The 23312-nt window shown below is 43.9% G+C and overlaps 1 long non-coding RNA gene across 1 annotated transcript in view; it reads right to left on the reverse strand.

The window, feature by feature from the left end:
* Positions 1-6017: 6017 nt before the first annotated feature.
* LOC147752169 (uncharacterized) overlaps positions 6018-23312 on the reverse strand; it is a 49706-nt gene continuing 32411 nt past the window's right edge. The window contains exon 3 of the long non-coding RNA XR_015314825.1: positions 6018-6400. This is a non-coding gene — a long non-coding RNA (uncharacterized LOC147752169). The remainder of the gene's footprint in view (positions 6401-23312) is intronic.

Genomic DNA, 23312 nt, shown 5'->3' on the forward strand with positions numbered 1-23312 from the left:
CATAGGTAATAATAAGCAGTAACAATGACGACTGTGGAAACGCGGCTAATCGTCGTCGATTATCAACTACTATCAACTACGCCGCCAGTAGCTCATTTCTATTCATCGGAATTATGAGGCAAACATCACATCAAGCTGCGACCAGATCAACCGCTGCTCAGACAGACAGCATTGAGAGCGTACCCCTAAGCAAGCGTCTAGAGCGAACACACGACGATGGTTACCGCAAGTAGGCTAAGGAGATTAAGGGGATTACATGAGCGATCGCTGCGGCTGCTGCCTCTACCGGTAGAACTACAACTTCGAGTCCCCGACCTTCTCCGTCTTTCTTCCTTCAGGCTGCCGGCTCATTATTTCACGTACCAGAGGCAGGTTCAAGTTCGTCTATGTTGACCACCAACAAAAAAAGCGCCGTTCTTTATCTCATTCAGCCTCTCCCTGCTTCATTTTGATAACGGTCGAGTTGGCTCGGTGTCGCGCGACCATTCAAGCAAGAGCAGCGGTAAATGAGCTGCTGGTGGGAAGCAAATGACACTAAATAGTCAAATAGAGAATCGCGGGCCATAAGATGGTATAGACAAAAAAGACTTGGTACTATCTAATGTAATAGGTAGGTATAGTTTATTATTTGTTATGTTACAGTCATAATCTGGTGGACGATAAGCTAATGAAATGGGACCAGATATACACAGAGGGAGGACTAGATTGCGATAGTGCTCACAGTTCCTGGAAGAGGAATGTGTGTCTGCCGCGTGGTCCCGATTCACGCTTTGACCCATGTTATCCAGGTCAGAAAGTCATTGCACGCTACATATGAGGGTCAATGTCAACTACTAGACTATGTTGGATGGATGGATGGTTGGTGAATGGAAGTACGCGTACATTAGGGTACGCCTACACTCATCCAGACACATTAGAAGAAAACCGTGTCTACTAAAAAAACTATCCCTGGCAGCAGTGGTGTAGACGAACTTATTTACAAGAATGCTTGGAGACGTTTCGTAGTAAAACGTATGAGTCATATTTGGAAATAAGCTAGAATTTTTGGTTCTGATCCATCTCTCAACTACCCATCACGACACCTTACGATACAACAGATTTCCCATACTATCCAAGATGTTAATGATGACGCTGCGTCTAGTATATACGTTACCTGTTGCGTACTTTGCTGCAGCAAAAGGCCTGCCGCCGCGACGTGATCGTATCACAATGTGTGTAGCAACATTCGACCAGTAGGCCAGCGTATCACGGTTACGATAAAAAAAAATTAACAAATAAACATCCACATATAGGAATCTGCGTATACCGTTCCTCTGTAGCGCTCGACTTCTCTATTCGTTTCGGACTACACAGCGCTGATGCAATAATTGTTCCGCCAAAAAGTCGCCGACAAGAAAAGCGACCCTATAACAAGCAGTCTAGCAAGAATGCAGCGCCTTTTGCTCAGCGCATAACATCCTGCAAACTCGTAAGCATTTTCCGACGAGCCTGTTCCCGCCCTTCTTCTAATCCTATCCTTTTAAGCAACGAAGATAGATGGTGGAATTCAGGAAGAAGCAAACCAGAAAAGGAAGAAAGGGTCTTTACAGAACAACAGATCAGGGGAGAGCGTTTGGAGAGCGCATGTAGGAGGCAGCGGCGAGACAACAGACCTGGCTGATAAAATGAAGTGATAGAGCAATTTGTGCTTGACGCGCTGGCTGGCATTCATAACATCCTCTGCTGGGATATCTCGAAGCTACGCGGCGGCATTTCGAAAATCATGGAAACAGTAGAAATACACAATCTCGCATGAAGAAAGTCCAACCGAAAACATGAATAGAGGGGAAGGCTATAACCAACACGCGTTGGCGCTACTAGCTGCTGGAGATGTCGGTAGCAGCTGACCAACGTATTGTGCCATCTTGGCATATAATAATAGTAACAACATGACCAAGCGAACAGACCTACGGAAGGCATTCGTGAATTTCACCAGATAAAGTGAAAAGGGAGAGAGACATCTGTTGAGAAAACACGGCCTTATCAATGTTCTCTTCCCTCGACGTGCCTATCAAGTCAGTAACTTTTTCGTAGATTGGTTAACTCTTTTGTTATGGCAGTTGATGTTATTGCTGTTGTTGCATGGGCTGATTGTTGGACAACCGTTACGAGATAAACGTCGAGAAAAAGGGGATATCAAAAACAGGCGAAGAAATGTCTGCTAGAAGAGGGTCTCAACGATCATAAACGGTCTCCACCAGCATCGAGTAGACTGTAGAGAGATAACGACGAGATTATGAATATACGAGGGATAGAAGAGATGGTGATAAAGTATATGTTGTCAGCTTGATGCTTGCTGCTCGCTACGATACGATGCGATGCGTTACACATATCAATGGGAGGGAAATAAATGTGTATGCACGGATATGCTCTAACGAACGTTGGTGTTTGATTCTAGTGTTTCATCCTTCGATAAGCCGCTAAGTTGACGGCTAGCAGAAACAGCTATCGTTTTTGAATAGAGGCGCGTGCGTCGACAATGATAATCTCCCCAAATAACGACAGTAATCGAATGTACGCGATATATCCGCAAACAAATGGAGACAGGCACGGTCACACGTGCTCGATAGATACTGCAAATCGTACAGACTATGAGCACACAAACTATTACCTAACGCACATCTGTAATACGTTCGCCAATAAGTTTTACATGGTGTTACACAGGTCATACGTAAGCGGTAGCCATTTCGACTAGATGAATGATATTTATTGGTATTAAGATCGGATAGGTTAACACGACGAAGACAGAAGACAAAGTACCACTCTTTTTGAAAATCCATAGACTAGTTCCCGAAACCGCCGTTGATTACAGCCGTTAGCCATATCGTGTTTGTCGTTGCTACGAACTCATAACATTTGTCATAAGACGACTTGCTTATATAGTTATAAAATGGGATTTCAAGCAGCAACTCTTGATGTGGGCGGCTCCCTGGAAATGCGGAAAAAATAGCAGTAGACCAAATTCATGTCATCCCACGTGGATAAGATGGAGAAAAGCGTAAACTTTTTGCCGTTTTCGTATACGCTTATATTTCAACGAAGTATTGAATCTACCTACTTATATCGCAAAAAACATACTCGCATGAAAAAAGCGTTAGATTACGGGAGAAGTAGCTTTTTGCAATGGCTTTACTTTTATGCCAGTTCTGTTCTAGATGCGGGTCCGTTATTTTTCTAAGAATGACCAGCAAAACTGATCCGACGATCGGTTCCGACGCTATGCAGTTAGCAGTCTGTGCCTGCGGCCGCCGTACCAGAAACGTGCGTCAAATGTCATCGGAAGTTGGCTAGCCACACACTACACTGTATTTAAGTTTATCCACTTCGATGTTATTATTACTGCTGGAAACTGCTGTCCCTAGTGCTAGATGCAGCGGTTCCTATGGCAGTTACTGAGAATGCATCGATGTCTTGTTGAATTTTATTTCTGTTTATCCTTCTATAGCAGTCTTGCTTGCTCGATATGTCGTCCAGAGATTGCCGGCAGTCGTAATGATCACAACGTAATAATCGGAGATAAGAGTCGAGATAAAAACGCCGTGAACACTGCACGAACCATATACATGCTGAGCACAAGGGAATAGCCGGGTAACTAGTTAGGGGAGCCAGGGCAACATCACTAGACAGGGTATATTGGCATCTACTGAACTCCCCAATGGGTTAGATGAGATCGTTCTCTACACCTTGTCCTGTCTTACTACCACCCCTCGGATCTCCTCTATCACCAACCTCACACGTAGTGACACTAATTAATAATGATTACCGCATAGCAAGCAGCACACAAGGCACGAAGTGCGTTTATCTGTCCGCCATAACCATAATACAGATCGTGCACCTCGGCTGTTTATGTACAAGAGCATACGGTTATTGCGAGCAATTGTCGTCGACTCCTACTAGCTTCTCGGAGCGTCAGTCATCACCACCACGTCATCATTACGATTGCAGCAGCGAATTCATTGTTGCGACATTGCCGTCGTCAGGAGTCCCGGATATCCTCAGTATGTTCTGTACCGCATGCACTAGGTAGGAGCTAACAGACTGGAACAAGGCATAAACAAGTGGAGTCGAATAGACTACAACGCGCGTAATAACGTGGCAGCAATAGGGAATACTGGCGTAGCCGAGATAGATGAAGGGGCAAAAAGGCTCTACGGCCATATCAGGAACAGGTTAGGGTAGATTTGGGCCTTGTCTGTCGATGCGTGCAGCAGCAGCAGCCGCGGCCGCGGCCGAGGTGCGGTGACTTCCATATAAATCCCAATAGGTGCGTATATTTAAAGGTAGAGAGGCGAGACCAATCACCAATGCGTCGCTAGACCACAACAACATAACAGGGTAACCAAACTAGCCTAGAGCGACTCGACTCAGCTATTGCATATGGCGCCTATATACTGAAGAAGAAAGAAGGAATCCATGGAACTGGGTCATTGGTTGGTTAACATATCGGTATATTGGCTGATATATAGGTAAGTTTGAACAAGTTAGTCAATAGAGATATCGTGTAGTAGATCCATTGCATGTATCTGGTGTTGCAAGGAGCAGAGATATGATTCATTCGTGTATGTGGTACTAATACGTTTGTCACCGTTTGCATTCATAATACCACGTGTCATAGCTTGTGTTTGCAATAAGCAAAGATGGTAGCAGGGTCTTCATGGATTGTAATTATTAAATATTGTAATATATATATAATATAATAATAATATAATTTGAGAGATAATAATGTAGTATTATCAGCCAATGTTTCCAATCGGAAATGAATAAATTTGTAGGCCCATTTTATCGGTTTCTTTTTTTCACGACTGATTTAATTGCATCTTGGTTCCAATTTATTGGAACGTTGTTCTTCTAATAATTAAAGTAAATTATTTACGTATCGATTATTTTGCCATTAACTAATTAAGAGCATGCTGTGCTGGTAGATTACATCAGCAGTACATATATTTTCGATATTCTGACTGAAATAACCGTCGTAGCAGGCTATTGTGCTACAATTAAAACTAATCTGCCGAAGCTCAAGTACCTCCTTTTCGCAATATTTCTTACACGATCACGTTCTATGAGCGTGATCGCGTACGAGTACACCAGGTCTCGATTGCTTTCAACCGTCTCGAGATCTGCCTAGACTCCCCTCCACGCCCCTTCGTAAGGATATCAGTATATCTATGGGTTGGGCTTTGAGATGAGGCCAATGAACAAGGGGATCGCGGTCGACAGTACCACCAGGGGTGCATGTGTCGGAGAAATGGAGGACGAGAAGGTCATAGGAAAAAGTGGTCGTCGTTAGCAGCAATCAATGGAGTGTTTATGTTACCCTGTTGCTTAGTGTGACAGTGGAGTCGTAGCTTGGCGCCAAGCTAACCAGCCTGAATCATAGCCGAAAACTGAAAAGAGCGAAGGGCCAGAAGTAGAACAGGATATGGGGTTAGCCGTTTGTAGCACTTGACTGTCCTTTTTTGGCCATAGATGTCGACTATTGCTGCGAATATACCGTAATGCGCTGAAAACTTGAAGGTGTGGGGAGCCTTCCTCGTACATAGGCTCACCCCTCAACAAAATTAGTGTTTATTTCTGCATAATGTACAAGAAATAGAGACATGCAAAGCACTACGTAGAGTAGACATAAGCAACATTATCGCCGGAAAAAGAAGTAAACATATATATATATCACAACGATAAATTTGATACTGCAGGGCTGGTCATCGAATTCGGAAGTTGCTCCGTTCCGCCCGAGAATGCATGACGAAATGACATCTTACGAGAGTTGTTACCATCTATGCGTTTGTATGGTATATAGCACTCACTAGAAGCTTTTGCAGGTGTAGCGGCTTATAGATGTTTCCTGTGTACATGAAAAAAAAACCGCCTTCGCTCTTACAAATCAATTTTGATTTTATCTAATGCAAAAAGCTCATGTTATATATATATATATATATATACAGAATTTATATACATAAAAAATAATTAGGTCGAATGTGAAGAAACGTTACGGTATACTTCTCGTGACCGACATAACGTCCGATTTTACTGAGAAAATACTCGCGTAGCAATTATCAGACAATTGCATTCGAAGGTGATCCCACAGAACATTCCTGCCTAGTAAAGGCATGCGGTGCCTGTTAAACTGGAACAGCATTCAAATTATAAACAGCGGCTTGTACCCTCATTATAAATATTCTGCCTTTCGCTTCCTGGTACTCGTTCAATGAGTGCCTTCTTAACAAACTTCCATTTCTCAATCTTCTCGGGAATTCACTGGGGATACGGGCCGACTATCGTGTTAAGCAGCGAATTCACCAAGCGTGTCGGACCGATCTCGGTGCACGGGCGCGCATGTAACGCACAGTTCTTGCTGACTTACCTGAAACATCAGAAGGTAACTTTAGTATGTTGGAGATCATACGACGAGGATCCTGGGCACGACCGATCAAAATATTTGAATATGCAGTACCACAAGTCATCCTTCCAAAAACATGACCAAAGCTACAGTGACGTTAATAGAAAAAACGAAATCGGAAAAGGTCACTGTGTATGCAGGCTAGAAGCCCGCTCGTTACATTCGTGTCTATAAGTCCTCATTGTTTCAATAACGATTTTGGCAATGTCAGCCTTAATTATAACAGTTAATTATTGAAGGTGGTAATAAAAACGTGTTTAAACATATGTACATACGTCCGTGCGTTTAATGAATCGTGCATGGCTCCTTTGAGCACTTTTGTTTCCATGGCATCAAACAGAATCAGTGTTGGATCACATTCGAAGATAGATCAGATATTCGATCACGCATAGAATTATTCCAGCCAGACTAGGACAGATGGAATGAGGTTCGACTAGATGCACTGGAGAAATTATAATCCCGTGCACGAGGCATAACTTCAGCGATGAATCTGATTACAGAATCTGGGAGCCGGCCAGCTATATAGCTTCAATTCGGCTCAACATGAGCTTCAACTTCATTTGCATAGAGCGCAATTTCTCCAAGCCGCAGCGCTCCACAACCGTCGCTCCGATAACTGTCGCCTCGTGTCTCTCGTTGTCAGCCCGTTGCACCGTACAGGCTGCTATTCTGATAGACAGCAGACGATAGCAGGTCCTACGCGAATTACCCTTTTTATTGTCTTTTCCTGCCATATTAGGTTAAATCAAATTTCAAGTTGATCATCACGACACATTCAACGCGACGAAGAACTGCCGGAACTGATTATATGGCACTGTAATAAAATGTGGGTGCAACAAAGTCGAAGGCAGTGATGGCTGTGCAATGAACCACATGAACTGTTGTTATCGCTGGGTTGAGTTGAATCAAAGCTAGACTACCTCATTTAAGCTTGCATGTGAAGCGTGTTTGAGACGAAGGAATTTTCACCGAAGTCTTCCCTCTTCGCCAGCTTTCTTGGACGACCACCGACCTAGCCGCGCGCTAAAGGCTCGTGTCGTCCATAAATCTTAAAAAGGCCAGTAGCACCACCCTGTGTCTCATTCTCCCGTAGTTTCTTCGACTCTGCTTCTTGCCGCTTCTATGATTTTGCGCTACAATGATGACAATGATTCTGGTGAGACTAGTTGATGCTCGCTGAATCTAAGTAGGCTCCGCAAAAGTCGTATGTTAGCTCTGTCGGCCAGACTAACTCACCGACGCTATCAGTACGGTAAGCTGACGCAGCTGATGCTAAATGGCCACGAAAATAGCGGTGGCGGTCATGGTTCCCGCGCTCGCAAATGCTGTCACCAGAGAGAACAACGCGAAGAAGACAGTAGCAGTAGCCTAAATCCCAGTCTTCCATTGCTTCCCATCAAAGTAGTTCCCTTAGGGTAGATGCGGGGAAGTGGTCTAATCACACATTGACACAAACAGACTGCAGAACGCCTGACCCCTGAATCCTGACATGCAGGCGTGTCTGGGGAACACACGACCTCGCATCATCTCGTACAATCATATACTTCCTTTACGCTTATACTCACACTTCGAAACATCCGACAGAAGGATATGTACATATATATCAGCGATGCTCTCGATGACGGAGGTTTGAGATCAGTTAAGTGCAGAGTGATCAGCGTAAGGATTGTAGCAGTGAATGCCGACAAAAAACGGCACGTGCCTCCACAGCAGCAACCTCAGCGACTGTTGCTTGCACCTCAACACTCTAGATTCGCTGCTTCTCATTCCACAGCTATGACCCTCATAATGTGACTGTGTAAAGATACACCATCCCTTATAGAGAATACAATCATGCACCATTGGTACCCCGTTCGTCCCACGATCTCTTCCCGTGGATCTAGCGCTATTATTAGAAGCAATCGCTTCATCACACAGTCAGTCGTGCATATGTGCGTTGTGCTAACACAGCAACGTTTCTTGCCAGCTGTCTGGGTCAACTCTACCTCCCATCTGAGGTCGTCCTACAGATTCGTAGCGATCGTGACGGGGTCTAAGCGAAGATGACGATGAGAACGATAAGGACGTTGGCCAATAGAAGCACGCTTAAGAGAAGAGAACCAGGCCAGATAGTTCCGATAACGATGCGCATCTCGTCATTATATTAATAATCCTTTTAATTCGAGAGCGATCTGCTCACGGGGAAGGCGCGAAAAAAAGGAGACAATAGGGGAGAGCTTTTGACGGGTAGAAAAAAATAGAACTAGGAGCACGACTCCTGCTGCCACTGCCTCGCCACCGTGGAATAAAGTTCGTCCTCGGGTGTTTGATCAAGTTTAGTATTTTTGTCGATTTCGAGTTAATGAGCAAACCGCACTCGCTACGACCCTGTCTGTCTTTCCGCTGGGTGGGTCAATCAATTCTTTGAGTTGACAAATGCGGCCAGCATTTTCCTTGTCTGTTCACCCTTGTCCGAAGCTATTATATATGAGAGCAACGGTAAAGGCGAGTGGAGAGAATGATATCCCGTGCCCTAGAAGCACATGGTAGATGATGGATAACTAAGGGTCAAATTGACAAGGTCCCTGGAGCCTCACACACACACACATATGACTCATGGAACTGCGACGTTGTTGAACGACGCCCTTCAAAAAAAAAGGTTCGTTCGAAAGCAATCTGCAGATAAAGACTACGTATCGCTGACAATAGTCGGCAGATGTTGTCAAACTGCCGTTTTCGTGCTATATGAGCAGGTGGCGCATATGTACCATGTAACTGTTAACTAGGTAGCCGAGCTGTCGGCCTGCCGAATGCCTTACGACTTATAAGCTCTCGAGCAAGCTAAATCGCGCGATGTTAATAAGCGCGTCCAATAAACCAGTTTGTCCAGCGAGCTCAACCGTTGACAGGACCATCAGCTGAGTTCATTGAAATGAATCGCGATTGTCGCTGCACCGCCGTTGTACAGGGAACGCCACCGATACTAACAAGCGTTCTCTCCCGTCAAGTATGCAGTGTATTAGTGAGACGTAAAACGAACTAGAAAACTAATTTAGAGTACACTGTGCAAAATGCACCTCTTGCATACGTGCTTGACACTAGAACGCTGGACAATAATGGACAAACGATCGAAGGTCTAACGAAACGAGATCACTGTAATGAACTTTATCGGGAAAGGATATGATGCAGCGTTTGCTTTTTATAAATTCCTTGGCTCCGCTTACATCAATGACACTTACGCAGATGTGTCTGTGTGTAGGGAGCTTTCGTTTCTGATGTGATGAAATTGAAATGTGTCCTAGAAAATCAGGCCAAAATGTAGATGTCGATCAATACAATGTGTTTCGATGAAAACACTAGCAGCGGCAACAGTTTCAGGGATAGCGAATACGAACGTATTATGAATATAATCAGCGCTCAGCGATGGTCAAGCTGTTTGGCGTGAGCGAATATAATGCCTTAGCTATTATTTTAGTGTTCAATTCACCTCGGCTGTCAGGATGCTCACAAGTTTTGCCTTGTAATAATAACTTCCAGACCCAGTTAATTGACAGGGTGTCTCCCTATTGGGTTACGTTCTAGAAAAGATTGACTGTAAAATGAAAAACAGATATAAAACTGTAAAATACCTGCAGAAAAGTAACACGATCCTGTTATAGCGTGTAATATATGACTGTAAATGACGGAGCTATCGAGAGAACTGATGGAACATAAATGCTCCGAATTGACATGGCTTCGTTCTGTGTCGTCAGTCTCTGTACAGTGATCGGACCTACCACCCTCCTGCCCGTATGTAGTTGTCGTATACCTGTATGTAGCACTGACAAGTTCTATTTAAGCTTATATCAGAACAATTCGTACCAACCAACTGATTCTTTCTGGACCTTCATCTATGGAATTTAACCCTGGGCCTGCCACCCTGTATTGCGAAAGTCAACTCTTCTGCCGAGATCACCATACTAAGCCTCTCGCGCCGCCGTTGGCTGTGCTGTTTGCAACGGCGGCTTCGGACCCCTTCATCGCTGCTGACGGTAGTTACCTACGGTTAGCTAATTCCTCCACGGCTTCTACGATCGCTATTGACACCTTGCCATTTAATGCCTTCTTTCTTCTAGCGGCGCCATGGCCATCTACTGACACTTCCACCGGTGCCATTCTTTTGTTTTTTCCATCGAGCAGCTTCTATCCCGCTACCTGCTTCGGACGCTTACCCCCCCCCCCCCACCAAACTCTTGCCTGAGGCTTATTAAACGTTGGCCCGTGTCAGGATTACTCGCAGGAACCGTAATCACTAAACAAGATGAAGCAGTTTCCAATACAGCATCAATGCGGACACTTCAAGGAAGCCCACTAACTTAAATGCTATTTATTATTAAAAAAAAACCATTTAAGTTAAAAACGAAGAAAAAAGCAATGGCAGATGAGGTCAACGACGCGCTAGCAAGCAGAATTGCTTTATAAATGGATCGGGCGGCGGGGAAGCAGCGGCTAGCAGCTGTGGGTTGTGTGCAGTACCGGGTCCCATTATGTCTGCTCTTCATTTTGTCCCATAAGTCGCTACCGCGAGTGCCACATCGTCTACTCGTGTTCATACGAGTGTCAAGTACGTTTACGAGCTTTGACTGCAGTGTGACAATATTCTAATCTCGTGAATGATCTTTTAGAGCTTTTTTGATGTTTCTGCTACTTAAACAGCCGGTCGACGATACGTTCAACCGCTAGCGTCATCAAATCAACCACACACTGTTACCACCCGTTGTCATGATATCATAGGCGATATCAAATGTTTTTGCGCAATGAATTCAATACGATTCTCGTTGCTAAAACATATGCTACATGAAATATCGGTTTCTCTTTTTTAATACTTGCTGAGTGCTCTCGGTAATGCTCCCGCTGTACATACCGTATGGTACGCACTTGTACCAGTAACTAGTTGCTGATTATGTTTAGATCAACTCGCTCGTATACAGAACGAATGTGCACGACCGAAAAAAATAGTCTCTTATTCTTAGCGGCAGAGTTTTTTTTTGTTTGCACCACGGTAGTGCTTTGTTAACACTAGAATAGTAGCGTTATACAGGTCTGCTTGCTAAATATGGTTGCCTGCGTGTACGTAGTGTTGTTCTCTTAGTAGAGCACCATGTGTAGGCTCAGTATGAGACGGCGTTAGGCTGAACAAGCGGCAGATCGTGGGGATGGTAGATAAAGTTTGTTTAGGAATTGAGTAATACCAGATACATGTTGGAGTGCTCGTGGACTCGGATTCCGTACCCCAATCGCGTGGTCGTCGGCGGCACCCACCACTGCTGGGCGATCAAACGCGCACCGACAGAATAGCACGGCGAGAATTCGAACTGAGAACAAAAGACCAGCGACGGTCGGAGCGCCCGCGATTCAACATTGTCTTCCGGCGAAAACGGCAGAAAAGGGTCTGCTGACTATTTCGACTTGCTGGGCCTGTCAGTGAGGTCTACAGTATACTATCGTTGTGCTGCAGCCGTGTAATGCGGAGCGTGTACTGCAACTTCTATTATTCTATAACTGGTAGAGGCCTTCTGCTTCGGCTTGATGTTCGCTTCATTGCTTGTCTCTTATAACGGATAAACGGTGTACAGGCTACATCCGCAGTTGTGGGTACAAGCTTAACTCCTTTGCAGCATTTGGTTTGGGGCGAACCAGATATGCAGCTACACAAGTAGGAGCTGTTTGCACTCTTTATTCTGAATGGGGATGGGGTTGTTCACCGATACAGCAATGATCACATACTGTAGTACAGTGGCCCAGATAGAACGCTTCGAAACGTGAAGAGGTTGTTAATGCCATCATTACGAATAAATAGTCATACACAAGTGCATAAATATATCAGTATGTATGTACCTACGGTCACCAAGTGATGGCCGAGGGCAAGGGAAACCTCGAAAACAGGCCTACTCAACGAGAAGGATATTCTACCAATCCGCGCAGCATGTGGTATGCTTCGCATTAGCGACGCCGTTAAACGAACCCCTTTGAAAATGACTACAAAGATAGTTCTCGCGTTCCTGCTATGTTCCCTCGAGTATCAACAGGACAGTCGCTAGGTCGCTGAAGGGCGACCACTACAAAAACATTCGAGATTAAGAGTGAACCAAATGAAGGAGACCCTCAGCGGGAATGGCGAGGGGGAAGTTAGCATCACAAAACGTGACAGCACACATCTTGCGTTATTAAGACAGCTCCTAGTCTCGAGTCGTTATAATCTAGCGGCAACTAAGCAAAAACATTTTAACGACTCTGTTTACAATCTCACTCAAAATCAGTTGCACCATACTAAAAGAAGCATATACAAGCACATATACTGTATAAATGGCTCTACCCTAGGTCAAAGCTGATGGACCGTTTGTACTGCTGTCACATCTAATCGTTATCATCATACCGTGTGATGGAATACGAACTCGATGATAATCCTCGAATTATTTACTTTTGAACAGTATGAAACTCGTATGCCTCGCTGCTGAAATACCCTTTCTGTCCCCCCATGTAATTTTCTCTTTTCGTATGGGCAAGCAGGTCACCGTCGAGAAAAGCACGCTTTTGCTGTCGACAGATGTTCTAGCAAGGTACGCATGGATGCCGCCGATATTAATAGGTTAGTACTCTATAGTGGAAATGCTTCACCGTCATTCAAATAACTGAAAATCACCCTAATCCATGTATCATAACGTTGTTTGCATAACATCGATCGGCTCCATGTTTGGCCCCGTCTACAATGTCTCCTTAAGGACTCAGCTGTGTCTGTTTCTTTGAATAGAAAAGGCACATATTTAGTCCATACTTTGGGTCCGCCTCACATCGTACAGTGAGGTTTCTACTGTTTTAAGATAATAATAGTGTATATATATATATAATCTTTCAAAAATTTCTGTTACGTAGAGAAAAACTGCTAGACGTACAATTGTGATTGTTGTGATGGTGGGCAACTCAGTCTCGTTACCGCCTTTGATATGCAAGTCTCGTATTCAATATAGTGATGTATTAATTTATGTTAATATGTTTATTAATTTATGTTAACATAAGTTTGTGGACGATATTTAGCTAGTGGCCGTCTTATACGCTGTTTTCGTGTCCAAACCAAGTAATGTCGAAGGCCAGAAGCAAAAACCCGAATACAGAAAGAGAATTACAGGGTGATACACAATGATGCTTTACCATTCCTTTGGTAAAGGTTTGCTTCGCACAATGTCGCCGCCAAGAAGACAAGCCATACGCGTCGCCACCGCGCTATTTCGTTACCTGTAGACGTCTCAGCATACTTTTGTAACATCATCTATCATTAACAACAAGCCTTGCTATTCGTCGTGAATTGCTCATTTTCTTTTTTTATTGGTTGCCAGCTCTCAAGCCTTTATTAGCTCTCCTTCACATCCAAAGAATACGCGCCATTTCGGCTGTACAGCGCAAGCAAAACATTATCTGGCTGCCGCGACATAACTGTCGATCTTGTCGCCGGTACTTCATCGCCCTTCGCCTCCCAGCAACCCAATGCACGAAAAACTACCAGCCTAAGAGCTCCAGGAGGAAACAGCCTTTGTGACTGAGACGAGCCATGAAACGGCGCAGAACTTCGCAGTAAGCATAGCAAGACTGGAAGACGAAGTGACGTCTTCGACGTCGCATCGACGTTCATGTGTAGTATACTGCGTCATCTGCCCTCAAGGCTAGTAGATCAAGTAATGCAGGAACACGAATACAGTTGAATGCACACGCACGTAAATAGCCACGTGTTCAAACTCGGCGGAAGGAACGCTCAGGCAGCGTAGATTAGTCACAAGGCCACAGGCAGGGACATCGGCAGCAGGCGGCGCTCAGCGAAACGATATATGTTAAGCCAGAGGACTCATAGGGAAAGCTGAGAGCCGATCGGAGTCATAGTGGGGTAGCAGCGGAAGTAACAGGAAGACACTCCCATGTCTGTCTCGATAGCTGTTTCCCTATCTTTCGCCGAGAACAAGAAGGATTTCCGACGCTTAGCTTGTCGGTGCTAGCGGCAAGCGGCTTTGAGATTGGAAGCAGAAGCGGCAAATGGAGACTGGCGTCTCTAGGCCTTTCGTTGCCACGGCTACGGCCTCGGATGTGCTAATTAACGGGTCGAGCTCGTGGTAGTCGTAATGGTAAGGGCCTTTATGCTGCAGCTATCAAAGAGTTCCGATAACATAACCAGCAGCTAGTCACTCAGCGGGGAGCTTTCTGCATGTATGGGCGTGCAGTACTCATATACCCTGACCCGAATGCATTGCCCCAACATCCTCAGCCATCAAGCGCCACCTATATATTCAAATAACATACAGGCTGCATAAGTTCTGCAATGGATAGCGCTGCGGTAACAAACAGTCGGCGGGCGTTAAAGGCGTTCTAAGAGTGCACTTTAAAATGTATTTCTAGTCTATTTCTACCACATAACCTGTTATAGAAGGTATAATCCAACAACAGGCTCAAACTAACAGCCCTGATGCTGGTCATTCGGGAACACGTTGTGCCCACACCGTAGACCACGTATTTTGTAACGAGACACAAATAGCTATTTCAATTGCCGCCGCTAGCATCACAAAAAGACCTAGTAGGACTTTGTATAACTAACTATGTGGTTTACGATGTAGTTATGGGGTATTGCTCGATCGATTTAACATTATCCAGACGGCTCGATTCCTAGAAAGATTTAATAATCCTAACGAACACAAAAGCAACCTGCCAAAGCCCGAGATTCCGATGCATATCTCCCATTATGCTAACAGTTATTCTCTTGCATGCTATGTAGATCAGCAGGCTTAGGCAAAAGGGTAAGTATCATCATGAGCCGTACTATACGTAACGTGGTATGGGGATTATACAACGGCTTAAAATAATAAGCCGCCCAATCCTGTCATTGAAACATCTGCTTTTTCTATGTCCAGACTGCCAGGGATCTGCAACTCCAGCGATTTGCTGGAGGATGAACTGTGCGGTTATGTGTGGTATTGTGCACTAATATCAAATGTAAATATGGTCTATGACGGCAGCAACGACGGGTGTGGGGGGTTTGAATATAACCAATTTTAATCATGTTACAAGCGATTATCATTACCTCATTATTGCGATTATCATCACATCCGAATGGATATATACATATATGCATGAATGTGCACGTGTATTTTTCCGCCTGGACAGGGCACCCTTTCGACTGGTCCAGACGCTGCGCACGTTGGACCACAAAGCCCGTTTTTTTGTCTTTCCTTCCTTTTCTCCTTCTATTTGTTTAATAACACGACGAATATGTGTACGACACCATGATCATTTTTGTTACATTATGGCATCCGGTTGTGTGCACGCATAGGCTACGCGTGGGTAGTACTGCTCGGACTATAAGCCCTACCGCATTACAGCCATCAAGGCTCGCGAAAAGAAACACCTTTCTACTGAGTTCCATTTTCTATTCTGCCTTCTTCTATGCAACTGCAAATTATAACACGTGTTGAGTGATGCAGAGTTTGATTTTGCTAAGTTTTTTACTCGTTCGCTGGTGTTCTAAAATCAGGAAACAATGGTTTCGTTTTTTTTTGGATAGTTCATATTGATAAAATTGTTTGCGACTCAATGTTGAATAACTGATATACCTAAATAAAGTAAAACTCTTGTTTTGTTTTAATTAAGAAACTTGTTTTGCTTACCTGTTAAATCATTCAATTATTTGGATTCAAGCTGATATAAATGAGGTTGGTTTCTACCTCTGATGTTCCGTGGTGTGAATTGCATTCAAATAAAGGTCAAAATAAGAACACGGAAGAAGCAACAGTAATAACGGCTCATTTCACTGCCCAGTCTTAGGCAAAAAGTAGTTAAGCCGTGGGTGAACGAGCGCTTCCTGCCAATAAGTAGTGCTCCATCGTGCCGACAGCAAAATCGGTACATACTTAAAGCAGCACTAAACAAACGAAGCGTAGGTATTTCTTCAGCTATTTAGTGCGGCAGCTGTTTTTCTTCTCTTTCTGTCTGCCACGTCTCTCTGAGGAGCGGGACCTATAGGTGGTGAAGTTTAAGGGATGGATTTAATCCAACTGTCCTGAAAAAAGCTCGGCATTGGGGAAGAGCATCCAGTAGTAGATCCCAAGTTTCTTTTTACCAAAACCGACCTGCAAATTACCTTATAGTTTATATATTTCACCAGGAGATGAGAATGGGTCCAGTTAGAAACAAGCGAGAAGCCATTCCCACTACGATCTAATTTGGATCACAACTTTTACCACCAAATATTTCTTCGTGCGAAGACAATTAGTGCGCTGGGCTAGAGACTACGATAATTACCTCTTCAAAGGCCCTTATGCTTAGATATTTGGTAGTAATCAACCAGGAATAAGCACTGGCATGAGGAGAGCCTACCAAATACACACAAACAAACATCCATAGACTCTGCTCAGAGGATTTCTATTCGTAGTAGGCCAATAGACGTTGCGTGGTTGGCCTCACCAGCTTCACCGCAGAATAATTGTGGTCATCAGGTACTGAAACGCAACGAGCTATTTACGAATTAGGCTACAAGCAGATAAGTGGGACTGAGGGCATTGTAAGGGCCTTCATACAGATACGCTGACCGGACTGACATTGGAGTAATACTAATGATATATACACGCAGAGTGGTGCTTAGTGCAGAATAACGCGAGACGAGCACCAAGACGAAGCACCCGCTTCCGGGGGCGCTGAGGAAAATAAAGTATTTCTTGATCCCAGCATATACGTATCCATACCGTGGGGTCGCTTGTTGTCGCCCGATTTTTAAAGAATTACCCTTACCAGTCCCGCTCAAGAAAAATTACTAACACACCACCGACTACCAATGACAATAGCACTCTGCAGGGCGGCGTGCCTCAATATGCTAAATTCATAAATAAATAAAATCATAATAAATATAAATAAATCAAATATAAAAAGTAGCCCCGTAAAAACATCCTTCTTAAAGGAACATGAAAGCTTTAAAATATACATTTCTTCCACTGTGTATAATCTAGCGCGCATGGATTACTTGAAGCTCTGTATCAATGCACATACCCATAATGCCACACGTACTTCCGTCTACCAACTAAGCAAGTAAATGGACTATTTAGTGGATTAAGCACCCATAGTACCTACTCACAGGGAATTGTATCTGACATACGATTGCACAGTGCACAAATAATAAATAAATAAAATTAAATTAAATTAATACAATTTAAAAAAAAATAAGTATTAAGCCAGTTTCTACATTGTGGTTGGTTAAAATTCCCCAGATCCCCTCGCAAATACGTGGCTTATCCCGTCATCATTTCATCTGGTTGACGAATCTCGGCCGCCTATTTATGTTAAAACTGTGTTGAGAGAACGGTAAGTTAGCATTTTCCGAACAGATTCATTGTTCTGAAACATGTCTCCAAACTTTATTTTATACTTATCCAAACTTTTATTAAATGTTATATAGCTCATAATATTTCCATTGCTAGCTTGTGTACTTGACGTATTTTTGTGCTATTTTGGAAAGAGCGAAACCAGATTTGAACACAAGGAATGCAAACGAGATAGCCACGCTTTGGTTTTTTGACCACCATCAATAACGCTCCCTGCTTGTAATCGGGACGCATGCAGTTCCAAGGCCACATAAATACAGAACGCTCGAAGTAGACCACTGACGCGACACCCTGCAGAGCTCGCCATCGCACTACTCCAAGCAGATCTTCAAGACGTTTCTCCGGAAGAACAGAGAACTTTCGTTCAGATTCGGTTTGAGGGTAAATTGCCTGAGGCCGATGACTACGGTGGCGCTGTGAACACTTGAGTCCTTTAGACCGTACCTAAATACAATAGGACTTGCAATCCGCAGTGAAACAAGAGACAAGGGTAGTAAGGGCAAAAGAGAATGTGGCATTTGGCAAGCTCCCATTCACCTTTTACGTGATCTTGGGTACCCGTCGTCTACTTCGCTTTTCCATTTCCCGTGCCCGGCGTTTCAGGCAATGCTTGCTTCCTTTCAAATTAATTACGCTCCACTTCTCAATGAACAACCATCAGCTCATTGGTGCCCCATCTAAGCCATATCACAGTATAGCATGGCAAAACACACGAAAGCGTTGGCTCCGTTTGCCTTCGCCGGTAAGAACAAACGTTTCCAGTGGCTCATTACCTGAGTACGAAGGCCCAACCTCCTCGCTTGGTGTGGCGACCTCCATTTCCTCCTCGTCTCTTCGTCCCCGTGAGTCCACATTTCTTAGACGACCAGAGCTGACCGACTCAGGCTCTGAGAGTAGGTCGACGCTAACAATACTGTGCCTGAACTGCCAAATGCATCGGCGACTACGGCGATGACGATACTACCACTACTGGCGGCGGTAGTTTAGCATCGCCAGGCGCTAAGACTGGTGACAATTTTGATGGAACGGACGAAGATAGAGAGAAAAAGTGAATCGGTAACAGGTCAACAGCACAGAGATGGCCCTATCTCTTTTTTGCTAAATCGTGCCGGTAATGACTATGGCAGTGGCAACATTATATCAATAGGCCACTAAAAAGGCCTGAGTACTTTACTAGAGTGTGTGACCTAGCTTGATCCATTTCTTTGGAGGCGGTACTGCAACCCTGCAGCAGTAGCGCCAGCGGTCTGACAAAGTCTAAACCTAACGTGGCCACTGCTGCCACCTCGTTTTCGTAGCGACCAATAGGTACAGGCGACAGAAGTGCCTGCCATAAAAGCTAACTTGTCGAACACACCAGCAGGCAAACAGAATCTGCCGACAGTTAAGAAGAACTCCTGACGTTCTCAAAACTCTCGCAAAACACATACCACTGTGTGAGACCTGCTCGCGCTGGTTAGCCGCTTGCTGTTAGGCGACTCCTTCCTTTTTTTCATTCTTTGAGTTGCGCGCCCAGTGGCAGCTCAGAAGGGTGCTGCTGCTGGAAGGAGAAAACTATTGCAAGCGCAATGAGTGGTGAACAAGGCAGCTTGAAAGCAGCAAAAAAAAACTTGTATAAAGTTTCGCGCGAAGGGCGAAGGGAAGTACGAGACGGGCCGGGCACGAGGGTCCGCGAAAAAAGTTGGGGCAGCGGCCGCCGGAAAAATGTGAGGAAGGAGCTTGTCGTCAAGTAATGACACCTTGTGCTGTCCGTGTGGAGCGTATAGGGAAGGAAGAAAGAAAGGGGGAACCAGGGGCTAAATCGAGAACCGAAAGACGAGGGATCGGCCCTGACTCAGTGACTGCAAGGGACAATAAGCAAGGAGTTGTCCCTAAAAAACATAGTGACATAGTCAATGAAGCCTGGGCTGTAACAGAAGGAACAGAGGAATCTGTTTGCCAACTAAGCCCATTCTATGACAAAATCACGCAGGCAAAGCAGAAACAGTTATTAAGAACAGTTATCTCGCAGGCAGCCAGAGATTAGCGCAGAACATTGTGGGGAAATACGCGGTTACAAACAGATGCGGGATTTTGGAAATTTTGAACTAGTTAAGCTCGTGTAACAATTTTTTTATATGTATTGGAAATATTTTTTTTTTGTTTTTGACACAATTGTTCTACCCGTGACATCCGCTGGATAGCCATATATTGAGCATTCGAGTTCCTCTATATATGTTCTCTATCTATGGTTTTTCAAAGTGAATCGGGGGATATGTTTGCCAACCAGCTGTGCTGCTTAGGGCATCGAAAGCTTCGTATTCATATAAATTTCGATACTATTTTGCTCAATCCAGGGCGTAGTTGACGCATGGAAATCAGGTCTGGCGTTCTCGTCAAGTAATCGTATTGGACCTGCTGGTGACATGCTTTCGATTGCCGGACCCACGGTCTATGAGTCTCATGTAGGACTCGAGGTAGCGAGTGGCGAGCATTTTTGGCGAGTACCTCATAATAACAGGTATTCATTGCAAGTACAAGTATCACGTTACGTCCAAACCTATTCAATGGTGCTCCCGAACTCGATTTCTGTTCGGAGTGACGCCATTCTCTCGCTAGATCCCTTTTCGAATGATGGTCAAGATTAAATTATGTTTTGTTTGTGGAATCGTATACACCAAATGGGTTTTTGGTTATTTAAAATTATGCATATTACACGCGTAACGCACCGCACGCATTTCCATTAGTCTAAGGCCAATTTACGAGGAATCCGTTTTTTACTCAGTTTCCGAATTTTCAATATTTGGATTACAATTCCATAAGATGTTACATGTGAAATGCCAGTTCCGGCCGACAAACTAAGCTTTGCTTTCATGAAAAGCCTCTTGTCTTTCAGGTCCCGAGACGCCGTCACTTTATCACTAATCTTCGTATAACACTTCGATATCTATTTTCTCGAAATGTTCATGTGGTGCCTACTTTCACTCCTTTTTCGGCCTTTTTACCTCTTATGTTTACCGATCGTAATTTCCGCAGTGTGAAACTCTTGAGGAGGCAAAAACTTACTGATTACTGAGTGCTAATTTTCGAAGCAAAAATATTTTACCCTCCGAACTAATTTTTCCTAGAATAATATCACACGAAGAGTGAAGTTTTTAGAAATTATATTTCGTCTGCTAACGGAGCGTATTGCAACAGTTTTTCAATTTGGAAGCCTGCTGAGTTCGTTTGTAAGAGCTTAACAGATAAAAGGTGCGCATGCCTGGATACACACCCCACTTTTTCTATGTATGTGAATGTAGCCATTCACGGTGGTGCGACAGGCCCAGCTTCCTATACCAGCTACACTTGACGATGGCTGGGCATCAAGAAAGCCCAGATAGACAAAACTGTTCTTCATCGAATCGTGACCTGCGGCTCGGGCTAGCGGACTCGGAGCCTCGGGTTTGATCGCTAGCGGTGGTTCTTTGTTCTCGTTTACAAAGATCCTGTCCTTTTGTTGTCGCAGCTTGTCAATGCGATGGTCTTCTGTAGCCAGTGAGGCCGTTATACCTTGCATGTCGTGTTGAAGGCGTTATGCGGCGTCCGTGTTTGCTATGACTACAGTAGGGATGTGCCCAAATATAAATGATTTGTAACTCCAGGATTTGCTTGTGCATTGGCAAGCAGTTTGCCGGCAGAATGTCAAATGTATAGACGAATAGATTTCGAATAATAGAGTCAACTGAATGACGATATCGTGGGAGTGCGCTACTTCAAATAGAGAAGAACAAAGTGAAAGTTCGTTGTTATCTATCCTAATTGTTAAATAGGAAAACGGCTGTTTTCCGGCCAAACAATAACATGTACCACAACTCGTTCTAGAGAAGGTACTGTTAAGAAATATATTATAAGTAATAAACTAGGCTCGTGCCATGTTGCCGACCTAACCTAACAGCCCGACAAAACCAGGTACTTCGTTTATATTACCTCAGTCTTTCACCTTAGTTAAGTCTTGAACAAACAAAAGGAAAAATTGCGGTATGCGCGACCTCTCGATCGAACATGCAACATATGCGGTTCACTTACGATATACATTTACCACCATTTATTTTTTGCATTCAGGTGCTATTTTTGAACACGTGCAAATTACGCAACGATAACTGTCAGCACTGAGATTTCAGTTTGTGGGCTTGGCGCCCACAAACTTGTGTGGCTTGGAAAATACGATAGGGAGTACTTCTTTATTAAAAGAGGCAATATGATAGAGTAGAGGTCGCGTTGCTTATGCGCACGAAGACTTGCTTATCGGTGTTTTCCAGTTCGGATTTGCAAAGATAAATTGCTTTGTAAAATTGTACAAAATCTATCAAGTTTAGCATGTCAAAAGAATACTCGTGTATGAACAGCCTGTTATGCTGTTGTAGTTCAGCAAAACCACAGAGGATTATTCATGTTTAAAAAATGTTGTACGGTCAAAACCTCGAAGTTACCTGTCTTTAAGAGGACATCTAAGTATAGGTATAATGTGTCCATTTAGGTGAATCACATACGTCGGGCCACCTCCACTACTAACAAGCAATCACACCTGGAAACACTATCGACAATCAGGTCACTGATGAAAACAGCCTTAGATACGTCCATTATGGCTTAACTCCCACATGATTTCGAAACTTCATCTGCCTATCGAACGTGACTTCTAAATCTTGGTAGGCAGCTACTTGTGGACGTTGACCTAAACGGTATAGTTGGCTGTAGGAAACAGCAGCTCATTTCTGGACTGATGTCCTCGTTCGGTTTGAAACACATCAATATGAAGTGCAGCCACTGTCGTTTTGAATTTTTAGTATAACATTCTTGTTCTGAATTTCCTTTAAGACCACTAGCTTATTTTTTTGAGGTAGTTGCGCAAAAACAAAATTTAGACATGGGTTTTAAAACACTCAGAAGTAATAGCCCTGTCAAACGCAGGGTTATCGGCCTTAATCAGAGTTAGAGGGCACAACCGGCACCAAGCAATCGCACCAAACCACCAATCCCTAAAGATGCCATTTTCTAAAGAGTGACGTGTCATCTAAGAAATTGAGGTACGCTACATGCACATTGCGTAAGGGATTATTTGCAATGGCCCAGTCATTTTATAATTATTTGCATTCAGTGGTTGTAAACTGCCGAACTTTCGGTAGCGCACCCTGTTCCCGACAACGCTAAAAATCTTTGCTTGCTCCTTTACTACTATATAAACTATTTAGTTTCGAAATGAACGATCGCTTTAAACTAAAAACATCTTGTGTTTGTGTGGAGATATAAATGAACGAGATTATAAAAGACAAACAAAAAAAATTACATATTTCTATAATATATGAATTAAAAAAATTACATATACAAGAAAATTACTAACCGATGACCAAAAAAAGTTAGAGAGATTAGGCTCTAGTAAACGAACAAGCCGGAATAATGCGTTTAGCTAATAACAACTAATGCGATTGCAAATCAGGTTTCCTGCATCCTAGATGTTTCGCAACCGCCATGGTAATTGAGACATTTTT

Source organism: Varroa jacobsoni, unplaced genomic scaffold (assembly GCF_002532875.2).
Source record: "Varroa jacobsoni isolate VJ856 unplaced genomic scaffold, vjacob_1.0 scaffold_1437, whole genome shotgun sequence".
Taxonomy (NCBI): Eukaryota; Metazoa; Arthropoda; class Arachnida; order Mesostigmata; family Varroidae; genus Varroa; species Varroa jacobsoni.